Source organism: Polistes fuscatus, unplaced genomic scaffold, assembly GCF_010416935.1.
Source record: "Polistes fuscatus isolate 324 unplaced genomic scaffold, CU_Pfus_HIC Scaffold5, whole genome shotgun sequence".
Lineage (NCBI taxonomy): Eukaryota > Metazoa > Arthropoda > Insecta > Hymenoptera > Vespidae > Polistes > Polistes fuscatus.
In genome coordinates, this window is record NW_025113129.1 from 8,565,327 (window position 1) to 8,577,882 (window position 12,556).

Here is a 12,556-nt window from a genome sequence, read left to right on the forward strand (position 1 = left end):
ATTCCCAGTCTCATATAATTGGTCCATTTAGCAACCGCTTTATCCTATTTTCCTTTCGATTACATATAGAACGATCCGTAGCATACTTGGTTATTTCCTTCATTAGCAAGGATTCGTTAATTGTTTCATTGATGACACCTAAAGCGCAACTAAAATAATCTAAGTATTTCTCTCTCTCTCTCTCTCTCTATATTTGCGTTATATAAATATATGTATATGGAACGACCTTCGTTAACTACAAGGAACAAAACCTAACCACTCGTTTCATCTTATTCGATTTAACTTTTACGAAATCCTGCTAATTAATTCCTTGATCGAGAATTTAGAAACAAAAAATAAGAAGAACCAGTGGTACCCAAAGTGTTCAGCACCTTCGCGTTTTGGACCACCGTAAAATATTAATCAATTTACATCATTTTAATTTTATTATCAATTTCTTAATTGTGTTTTCGGTAATTGATATAATACAAATTAAATATCGCACGAAAATCTCATGAGGGTTGCTGTGTTCAATATAATTCCACGATTTGAGAAAATTCACGGTCACCAACAGTCCCATCCATCCCACAAATTATTACAATTAATCGAATTCGTTCAATGTTTTTTGTGTGATTTCGAATGTATTTTATATATTTTTTATCTAATTTTTCCAAAGAATCATTAGCCATTTTAAAAAGTGAGAAAATCTAGTTTCACCAAAGGTACCCGGACAATCTATAAAGTTTGAGAACCACTGGATTATAGTGTCTTACGAATTTAAAACGACCGGTTCTCCTGTTTTAATATGATTATTATCTATCGTTCGATCAAGAATACAATCGCTATCCATTAAATGTTATAGGTTATTGTTAATGGTGTCTCTTAAGATGATAATATTAATAGAGATAGAGAGAAAGAGAACGAAAGAAAGAAAGAAAGAAAGAGATAGCGAGAAAAATTTCATGTATCTTAAGATCGTATGATCGAAGTTCGGTTAAATAAATATCTGGAGAAGTTGGAGAGATCCTTACGGTAGATATAATTATTGAAATACGGATAGGTAACAGTGTAATTAATTTGTCCGACACGAACGTTAAAACGATCGCGATACGAGCACTCTAGTGGCCGTCGGGGAACCACCGAGATGAAAACGTTCCAAATAGATAGCGCGCTACCGCCATCGTAATAAGAACTCCAATGGATCCGAATGAGACCGCACGAACCACCAATTACTACAATGATAATGATTCCACTCGCAATATTCCTATCACGAACTCTAGACATATTTATTGTACGAACGTTGAAAGCTTTACGAGCTGCCTGGTAATCAACGTTTCGTGGTCGAATTAAACTTGAAATCTAAATGCACTTAGAAAATCTAACAGTAAGAAAATATTATGCTAGGTATTTAATCGTACGATAACGTACCAAACGAACTAATCAATTTCAACATTATTTTAACGTTAAACGATTACACGTGGCATTGTTTTCTCCAAAAGAAGAAAGCTTAACAAATGTCTGATGATACTTGGCTCAAAAATGTATATTATAAACAATTTATATACGCAATAACAAATTTTATTTACAAAAAACGTGATAATACTATTTTTTTTTTATTAGAGAAAGTATTTTAGCCTAATAAAAAGGAAAATTAATATTATACGTTCAAAGCACTTTATAAATTAATTACACAAATATCCCATTATAATAAAATTGTAACAAAATGAAAAATAATAAATAAACATATTGACATAATTTTCCTTACAATCGGACAATAATTTAAAATGACAATTCAATCTAATATTAAAACATCCTCATAAATCGTATTAAACGATTAACTATGTGTATGCCGTTACCGATCTTACTTTCTTAAAATCAATCGAGCGTAAAATCGTTCAAGTATAATCGTGATTTGCCGCAGGCAACTACTATCGGCCGATCGCCGAAGGACAGAAAAGTCTCCATTGTTATTGTCCCTGATCGTCTTGAAAAGCAAACCATAAGAGTTTCGTTTACAAGTTCCTTGAGAGTTGCGAGAGCTCGTGAACGATCGTGACAAGTATTTGGGCGTGATCGTCCTCCGAAAACCAGTTCCCCCCCACCCCCCAAATCCCACCCTAATCTTTTTTCTTCGGGTTCGACTCCTGCTCGCTTACTACTCTCCTCTCTTCTCTTCTCTTCGTTCCCCCGATCTTTTCTGGTGACGTATAAATATATACTATGTATGCATACGACCAAATGTTTCGATGAGGTATCCCATCGTTTTATTAGGCTACCAGTTATTATGATAATGCCTTTAGGTTTATTCTTTCTTTTCAGATCGCCCTGTTCTCTCTTTTTGTTTGCTTCTTTTATATATATATGTCTAACTCTTTTCTCTTCATCTGTTTTTTCTTTTTTTTAAACGAACCACGAAAAAGTTGTTGGAACGAGAACGAGATACGACCTCATGCAAACAACATGGATCAATATTCAAATTTCAACACTCGATCTTGTCAAGTAGTTGACAATTTGACATATATACGAGTGGCATAATATTACGAATGTATCTATAAAAAAAAATAACAATTATTCGTGTGTGTATGTGTGTGTGCGCAAATTGTCTGAAGAGATAAGAGACCGTATGTAAGTAAGCTCGAATAATTTTCTTACAATCAAATTAATAAGAATAATCGCGTGAATAATTTATGAATAAAAGAAAGAAAGAATGAAAAAAATCTTGTACGGATTAAAGTACAGGTATTAGTAAAAATAAATACGATTTGATTGCAATAAAAAAAAAAAAATAAATAAAAAGAAACGAAAATAATCGAACGAGATAAGATTTGAAAACGAAAGATCTCGGTTAGTCGATCGAGACGATGATCGTATAGAAGAGGAAAAAGAAAAAACAAAAAAGAAGAAGAAGAAGAAGAAGATGGATAAAAAGAAAAAGATAGGCGCCGTGTGAGGCGAGAATTCGAGTTGCGGCGTTACAGAAACACGTTTGTAACCTAGCCGAGCAGGTTTTGGAGGGAACATTTGTGAGATAACTAGTCTGACGGCATACCCAACGGTCTCCTCGGCCTAATTCTCTTTCGACCATCTTCGTTCTTCTAATAGAGCTATACCAAGATACGGAAAGAAAGAAAGAAAGAGAGGAAGATATAGATAATGAGAAAGCCCTTTCACCTCTTACATGTAGCCACGCGTCATCCGGTTACGAAAATTCGATGGTACGAGTTGCCCATATTTAAACTTAATTCGTGCCTTTGTACAAACACCATTTATAATTTATCTTCATATAATTAAATATTTATTATCCCGTCCTATTAATTTTCAGCATTGTCGAATCAGCATACAAATCTATTCCATTCTGTTTCCAAAGATAAACACAGAAATGATTGAACGTAAACAAGATTAAATAATAAAATAATAATTAATAACGTTTACGACAAAACGTTAATCATTTATTATTATTATTTATTATTATTATTATTATTATTATTATTATTATTATTATTATTATTATTATTATTACTACTGTTATTATTCTATCTTCGAACTAGCTAATCGTGTAAAATAATTTCATTGTTTTTCTCCACACAAAACGTTATCGATAATAGCATGAGTATTGTACATATGTCAATTATATAATATCCAATTAAAATATTAATTTACGTACTACGCCAACAGAGTACGATTAAATAACAAATGGAAATTATCGAGATGATTGATATTATTGTATGATATTTAATAATAATAAAAAAAAAAGGAAAAAAAAAATGAAACCAACAACAAAACATAGACTTTGATCAAGATCGAACCTTTTCGAAGATTCTTTTGGAATCCGAAGAAAAGCAAAACTAGCTAGTTCGTTCATTCATTCGTTCGTTCGTTCCGATTACTTTCTAGCCGAAAAAATTGCAACAATAGTACCGGCCAACGAAGAATCCTCTCTCATTATCCATTCCTATTGGATCTCTGAAGTAACAGTAAATACGTACGCTATGGAGGCCAACAGAGTGTGGATCTTTAATTTTCATCGGTGAAGCAATCGATATATGGAATCGAGAGGATGACATTGGAGAGATTTCGAACGAGGCCCTGATTCGTTGATTTCCTTCCTCCCCGACTACCCTCTAACCCCTCCCACCCCCCTTTATACCGTCCCTCATTTCGTTTCGTTTCGTTTCGTTTCATTTCGAATTGAGGTCATGGTAACAGCACACAACATGTAAACCACGCTTTCCTTGTGGCCCCGAAACAACCAAATGATACAACACAGTAAAGAGTTTTGTGTCGATATACTATTCTTTTACTACTACTATTACTTCCACTAGTATTCCTACTACTGGTGCTACTACGTACACCCACGCACGTCTTATTTACAACCTGTTTAGAGAGCACGTGATATAAGGAACTACTCGTTTGTGAGAGTCGTTCGTTCGTACGTTCGTTCATCTTCGGGAAGAGTAAAAGTCAACGAACGTTAAAAATCATCCTGTTTGATCTACTATTCGTTTTTTTTGTTTTTCAATCGAAACGTTTCAAATTATTTGAAATAAATCTATTCGTTGTTGGAATTATTAAATTAAGTGTCGTTATAACAATCTATCTCGTTTTTTAAATCATTATAGTCAGTAAAATAAATTTTCTACAAAAAATGAAATGTGGTGTCATAATAAGGTTAAATATTATTTTAAAATAATTGACAGCAAGGACTCCGATTTTGTTCGGATTGAGATCTTTAAAGTTTTGCGACTTATTCGAAAATTTGTTCGAATACGTATCCGTTATTTCGGGAACTGATTTAAAAATCAGGATCCGACATTCGATCCAAGATTCTTTAAATAAAAATTCTGACATTTGATCGAAATACAAAATGGCATATCTTAAAAATTGAAACACAAGACTAGACGAAAAAAATTCTATTTTGAATCGAATCCTAAAATAACAATTGCTCATATACGTTCGCGGTTACAACAATTTTTATGATCACGATCCAAATCCAAAAGAAATTCCCAATCTCTAGAAATATCACGGATTCATTTTTCACGAATAGATAAAAATTTAATAAGAATAAAATGGAATGCGTATCGATTTGATGAACGATGAATTCGTCGTGCGAATAACTCGAAAATAGAGAGACGGGATGATAAAATGCTTGCAGATGTAAGACGTCGTTCGCATAACGCCACGCAAGCTTTATCGGCGTATTTAAACATCGTTATCTTAATATTATCGTAACACACGTGGTGAAACGAAGCGAAACGGAGTGTAGTTTGGGTGCTAAACTCGTTCACTCTACCGTAATCAACATGTATATATACACTATTTACTTCTTCCTTATTTTTTTTTTTTTAAGAATAAGGGGAAAGGGAAAATGGCTTTTACTTAGAAATTTATAATGATTATCATATTTAATTAATTCTACGAGCGTAGAGATACTTAAGAAAAACACGACGCGATGCTTTTAACGTTTTAACGTTCTACGTTTCGGTTATGTTAAAATATCTCTTATAAAAGGTTAGCGACCGAGAACGGTTTAGACGGTTTTTTTTTTTTTTTCAATAGGAATCTCCGAGATCTTGGAATAGTTAAGAATAATTATTAGAGGGAGAGAGAAAGAAATTAGGAATAGGATAGTTTATTGAAACTTTCCCTCAAACGTATTCTACTTTTGTATGAGATCAAACGATAGATTGTAATCAAGTTTTAAATCTATCTAATTGGACTTTTTGTATACTGAAATTAATCGCATGTCAAATTTTTAGGATCTAAATCAAACAAACTCGTAGTTGTAATTATTAACACGTATAAATAATAGTTTAATTAAATATCACAATATCTATACTATATATTAATTAATTCTTTATCATTTGGAGGATCGATAAATTTCCGCATAACTTGATCACCGATTTAGATTCCGACTAAAATTAGATTTTCATTTTATTTACGTACCATGATAAATCCTTTTCATAAGATATTTCAAAGGTGATTATTCTACGTATGTATATTTATATTACTGATAAATCATAAACTTATAAGATATCATGTTGAAATAATACAAAAGATGAAAGAAAAATTTGAAATCATGATGTGTATGATACATAACCGGCGTTGATTCAAACGTGAAACGATCTTAACGATCGGTCGTTAATGATCCGTTGTAGAGAATAATAAACGCAAAGAGGCACAAAAGACGGGAAAGGAAAAGAAGAGAATGGAAGAAGGGAAGAAGGAGGGTGGGCGCGAAAGCGTAATGCATCCGTTGTGTTTAGCCGAAGGCTAAAAATCCAACTCTCTCGGTGAACGTTAATGCGAGACTAATCTATCCACGAGTAATATAGCCAACAGCTTGCTTGGGAGGAAAAGCCGAGGCCGTAAATTTCTTTTCGAGCCCGTTGACCGCTGCCGGACCGATAAACGTTGGAATGCGGAAGTGCAACACGGCTGCGCTTCGTCGAATGCCAGAGTGAAATCAGCGTGAAAACCGCAAAGATTTTATTTAACGCCATAGAAAGAAGTCAAGCCACCTTAGGACAGACACAAACGAACGAACGAGCAAACCTTTCTTTTCAGTCTTTTGTGGTTGTCATTCTAATGTTTTTCTTCCTTTTGCATTCCCCCCACCATTCTTTCTTATTTTTTGTTTACAATGATTTAACATGTTTGATTATTGTTACGTAACTATTATATACGAAATGTAGATATTACATTTTCATTAGGATCATTTTTGTATTTATTACTTTCCCCTGTTACGGGCTTTGAGGGGTTTCGTTTCTATTACAATCATTTTTACATCTTCCAACTCTCCACCTTAGTATACAAATTTTCATTATTATTACATCCGAAATTTCAATATTTTAATATTGGAATTGTAATTATTATTATATATATATATTGTATATATATGTGTTAATTTTGAAGATAATATGTTCTTGTTATAATAATTAATGGGCATAACAGAGTTTATACTCGAAAGACTTAATTATTACAAACATAACCGATTAATTACATAGAAATTATGCCGCGAATATTATTTAACTATACGAACGTAACGCATTTCTCGAATATGCGTATCACGATGAGTATACTTAGAGCTCTAGCAAGCCACGTGAAACAGAGCCATAATAGCGGAAAATGGTAAAACGATAACAATGCAATTGATTATAGTACAATTTGCATAATAGAGGCAACGTAACTCGGAGTAAGTACGAGTCTCTCTCTCTCTCTCTCTTTCTCTCTCTCATTCTCTCTCTTTCTCTCTATGCGGCAAATTGCAGTCGGTCGATGGAATACTCGCAACCTCAACGAAAGACGAAAACAAAGGCCTCGCCTTTCGAGGAACAAATACGACGAGTCGGTACATACATTCTCTCTCTCTCTCTCTCTCTCTTTACTGTTCAGATAGAAAGAGAGAGAAAAAGAAAAAGAGAGAAAGAGAGACGTTATACTTGATGCAGAGAACTGCATGAACACATACAACCAAACAAACAAACACATAGAAGACAATATACACATTTATACAGTGAAACAGAGAGAAAGAGAAAGAGAAAGAGAGAGCATAGGTGTGTACGTTTCACCAAGAAAGTGGTTTGAAAATGGGCCATCACGGGTCGACGGTAGTAAACCCAGATTGCGAGCTTGCATTTATTATACGACGACTACGACGACTATGACGACTATGACGACGACGACGACGATGATGACGATGAGGACAAGTAAAAGGAGTAGTAGAAGAATGCAATGCGGGGACAGAGAAGGATGCATAATGAAAAAAACCGGAGACGCCTCGTTAGCCGATGTTTTTTAGTGCCGAGGTGACAACACCGGGTCGAGGCTACATGAGAGAGTCGATGCAAAAGCGAGACATTCGAGTCCGATCGTACAACAAAGAGAAGACTCTTCCTATTCGCGTATTTACTCTTGCATGAAAATACGAAAAGAGAGAGAGAGAGAGAGAGAGAGAGAGAGAATGCGAATTAAGCAACGTTACTCGCTACGTTTCGTGAATTCTTTCAATTTCTCTGAAAATAGTTGAGGGAATGAGAATCGAGCACGAACAACCTTATCCTTACCTTTTCTTTACAAATATGGAATTTTGTCTCGCTTATGGAAATACGAATTGAAAAGCACCGAGATATTGAAAAGCACACAACAAGCCAGTCAAAATCGTTGAGAGAATATTTTTACTATAGAAAAGAAATCTATGATTTTTTTCAACACACGAAAATACCACAAATGAGAGAATAGGCAAAAGAGAGAGAGAGAGAGAGAGAAAATTATTATTTGAAAAAAAAAGAAATGTGAAAACGAGTGGATAGATATTTATTTGTAAGAAATATTCTTCTTTCATGTTTATTTTCCCCATTTGGAAAATTCTATCTTTCCAATTTTCTTCGACCGGCCAAAGGATTAACGATGAATAAGACCCTTTTTTTATCTACCCCCATAAATAAGAGTAATAGAATGTAGGTAATAATTTGTCAAACACGCATAAAAACAAACCCCATCTATAATTCGGTAATAACGTGAAGAAATATATCGAAGAAAAAACATTATCTACTTGAAAGAGGCAACCAAGCGAAACCGCCTCTAACTATAGTAGTATCCCGTACCGTTTTCTAACGCTATGGTCGTTTATGGTTGTTTACCGAGTCATTCAAATATCATAAAACTATAGGGGGGATTATCCCGAAAATATGAGGGAGAAAAGAATAGGTGTAGTATATATACCTGCTGAGTAATCGGTCGAAAATCTTACCAAGTAATTTAACCTTTGTATATATACCTATGTAATAAATATATATAGATTAGTATAATATACATACAAATAGAATATGGTTGTTCCTATACATACTAAGATACTATTCACATAGTCGTGGTCGTAAATGGATATATAATAGCCATTAAGTCGGATAAGTCTACACTTTGGTGTTTATCCTAAAGCTTACGCTAGTACAAAAGAGAAAGAGAGACAGGGAAGGGGGGGGCAGGAGAGGGCTAAGGGTTAGCAAGGAAGAGAAGAAGGGTCGGTGGCCAGGTCTGTTTGCGGCGCAAATTAGTGTTTGCCTCTGCGCACCTTTGCTTTGTCGCATAATTGTGTTTACTATCGAGCCGGCGCTAATTTCCTGACATTACCGAGCACAGTGTTCTACGTTGTGGCGTTTCTCGTGGTAGATCGAGGTCGCATAGAATACAAACCTCCTTGAGGTTACAGATCTTACAAAGAATATATTAAACTACCTGATTCGACGATTTACCTGTAATTCGCTTAGACCCGAGTACCATTACGCTTAAACAACTAACCTTCCAATTTGAATAATAGAAATAAAGCTATTACCTTTTATTTCTTTCTTTTTCTTTTTATATGATTGAATTACTATGTTTCTCGTCGATCTAGCATTAATCAGGATAATGATTTCGTTCGTTCGCTCGTTCGTTCGTTTATTTTTTGTTGTTTTCTTTCGCAATCATCATAAAATGTATTCGTTGTCTAAAAAAAAAGAAAAAAAAAAATTAAAAAATAAAATCAAGTAAGTAATTCACAGAAAGGTGCGATACTAGTGTCCGCGGAAGACCAACGAGTGCTTTCGCGAGTGCGACCGCGATGCATTCGCGGCTTCGCGTCGGTAAACCGCCAATCGCAATGTCACAAATGCAACCTGGTCGACCACCATGCCGTTAGGTTCACCGGAGGGCAATAACCCAGGCAAAGCCACACTTATTTAGAATAGAACGTCGCCCACCTTTCCAACCGATCGCTCCTACTTCTTCACTCGATCGTACACTTTCCAAATCTTTAAGAAAATTTCCTTCAAATATCTCTCGACGTATATTTTCTTAATTAATAACAATTGTCTATCGCGTTGCAAATATTGTTTATTAGCACCGTTAATAAATTTTTTTTATTAGAAAAATATATAATATTTATCGCATGAAAATTGATACAACGAAAACTATCACGATTCTTAAACCTGTCGATATAATCAAAATGATCCTTTCCAACGTGAAAAATATCTCGTACGTTTTTTTTTTCTTTTTCATTTCCTTAGCTGATACTTGAAGAACGTGACGTAATTCGATTTATCGTCTTTTTCCAAATCCCATAAATAATTTAAGCTCCGTGCATGTAAACGTCTCGAAATGTTAAACCAGTAGAGTATCTTGTATAGCCGTATATCAATTTACTTTTTCCACGTTTCTCGTAAATAATGTATCACTTTATGTTCGGCTTTGCGATGTTACGTAACGCCAGTTCGCAGAGAGAGAGAGAGAGAAACAGAGAGAGAGAGAGAGAGATCCATCCGCGAGTCTGGTAGTGTAATGGTGGTGGTGGTGGTGGAGGTAGTGGTTACTTGTTGGTTTGTTGGACCTGACGGTGACCTTTCCTCGTTTCGATTAATCGCTGTCGAAAATTCATCGATCTCTTGGACGGTTCGTCTCACAAGGATAAATGACTTTTCATTCTATACAATGTTCGATCTATCGTAAAGAGTATCAATTGTCGTCGAATCCCCGTATCCTTTCATTGGATCTCGCCACGATAATAATTCTTTGCACTCTACAAAAAAAAAAAGAAAAATTTACACATTTTAAATCCCTTTTGTTATATAAATCTTATGTTAACACAAAATAGCAAATAAATATAGTCGTTGGCAATAATTTAATTTGTTTCGACTTTCACAAAAATTACTATCAGGTATTCTTTCAGTCGTTATAAAAGAATTAATAAAACATTTTCATCTAACGTCAATGAGAGGAGGAGGAGGAGGAGGAGGATCGTAACATGGGAACTTCTAGCTTACTTAGAAGCAAGGACACAAACAAGTCGATGACTTCCTGTAGAGACCACATTCCGTAGCTCTATATAAGTTCCACGGCTAAGTTATTAACAAGCAACGATGCTGTACACCAAAGAGAGACAAAGGGGGGAGGGGGGGAAGGGAAGAAGACATTCAAAGAGAACGAAGAAAATAAGATGAAAAGAGAGTCAGATTGAGAGGAAAAGAGAAAGATCGTAGGAAGCTTGGAGAGATAGAGATTGGCGTGTTTCTCGAGCTACTAAACGAGATCTAGATTTTCTCGCGCTTCGCACAACTGTCACGTAGGAATGCCATTTTGCGAGGCTCCAGAGATCCCTCGGTAGTTTACGTTCTCTGAGCTGGTACGCGCATAACTTGATGGACGGCGAACGTTAATGCTTTTCCATCTATTTTTATCTTTCTCCTCTCTCTCTCTATCTTTCTCTAATAAAAAAGAAAAAATTCCACGGGTTACGAGAAATAACGAACCAAATTACGACTAACCGTGATTTTACATTTATTCGATACGTTTGATATATAGTCTTGACAAGATTGACGCTTTTTTGTAAGATTATTGAAAGATCAATAATCCAAACATTTCCACAAACTCTCTCCCGGCTTTTAGATTTATCGATGATGATGATGCTACGAAATTTTTCATCGATGAATAATAAAAACGACAAATTGATTAAACGTATGTACACACTCTAAAGTATTTGAAAACGCGTCGAATACAAATGATATGTTTTTTTTTGTTTTAAATTCTATTAAAAATATAACAAAAGCAAAAACGCCGTCGTGTTTTATACGGCGCCTTTGGAAAAAATTTCGAAAAAATTCTTGTAAAAGGAAGAAAATAAAGAATGGAGGTAGCGCCGGGTGGGAGAAAAAAGATATACATTTATAAATATCGGAACGTTTAAAAGAGGCGAAGAAAAGGGTGAATGGTTACGACAAGACGACGACCTGGCATGAGAAACGACGACGAACGGAAGGTTAGGAAGAAGACCCGGCATCGTACACAGGACAATATTATCAGCCGATACGATCGAAGATGCCTAGCTAGGTCTCCTCTTAGCCATGTCACATTGCAAACAGTGGACAATGAGGCTATTGTTGCCGCATAATGGCCGCTCGCGACCTTACCATGGCCTCTTCTCTTCCTCTTCTACTACCAACCCTCCTCCCTCCCTCAAGCCCGCCACGAGCATGCATCCTTCTTCCTTCTTCTTCTTGTTTCGAGGCAAACATCCTTCTCCATCTTCAAACCAACTATACAACTTCGCGTGTACACCATCCTGTTCTTCTCGCAATCCTTCCTTCAGATAAACCTTTTTTTAAATTGTCCAATACCGTTGCTATCTCTCTCTTTCTTTATTTTATATTCTGTTTCTAATCTATCACAAAGGTAGTCTGAAAGTTATCGAGTTATAGACATTTTTTTGTTTTCTTTCTTTCTATCATATATTTGTAGAATTTTTGTTAAATGTTACGCGAAGTCCAATGATCTAAAGAACGTTTGTTGATTTTATTTCGAATTTAATTGATTTTACCCATACGTCATCAATTAATTTAATTAATCCTCGAAATAATTCATTTTGGGAAAGAAATTTTAAATTAACAAATATAATTAAGATATGTTAAAAGTAATATCTTAAATATTTACCCAACCATTTTATAAGTAGAGAATCCTGCTATGTTCTTGATTTATTTTAGATAAATATATATACGTCCCGTTTGTTTTACAAATTCCTACAGACTGTCATTTGTCCCTCTTTACGGAACGA

The 12,556-nt window shown here is 34.9% G+C and overlaps 2 protein-coding genes and 1 long non-coding RNA gene across 7 annotated transcripts in view; all 3 read right to left on the minus strand.

Annotated features, from left to right (window-relative positions):
* Positions 1 to 12,556, minus strand: part of LOC122522150 — a 231,103-nt gene that overhangs the window by 145,938 nt on the left and 72,609 nt on the right. The window lies entirely within an intron of this gene.
* The window catches only part of LOC122522151, a 73,369-nt gene that overhangs the window by 18,447 nt on the left and 42,366 nt on the right, over positions 1 to 12,556 (minus strand). The gene's annotated exons all lie outside the window — the stretch shown is intronic.
* LOC122522157 lies at positions 9,322 to 9,950 on the minus strand. Its single transcript, XR_006304996.1, has 2 exons — positions 9,714 to 9,950; positions 9,322 to 9,460 (listed from the first exon to the last, which is right to left on the minus strand). It is a non-coding gene; the product is annotated as an uncharacterized LOC122522157 (long non-coding RNA).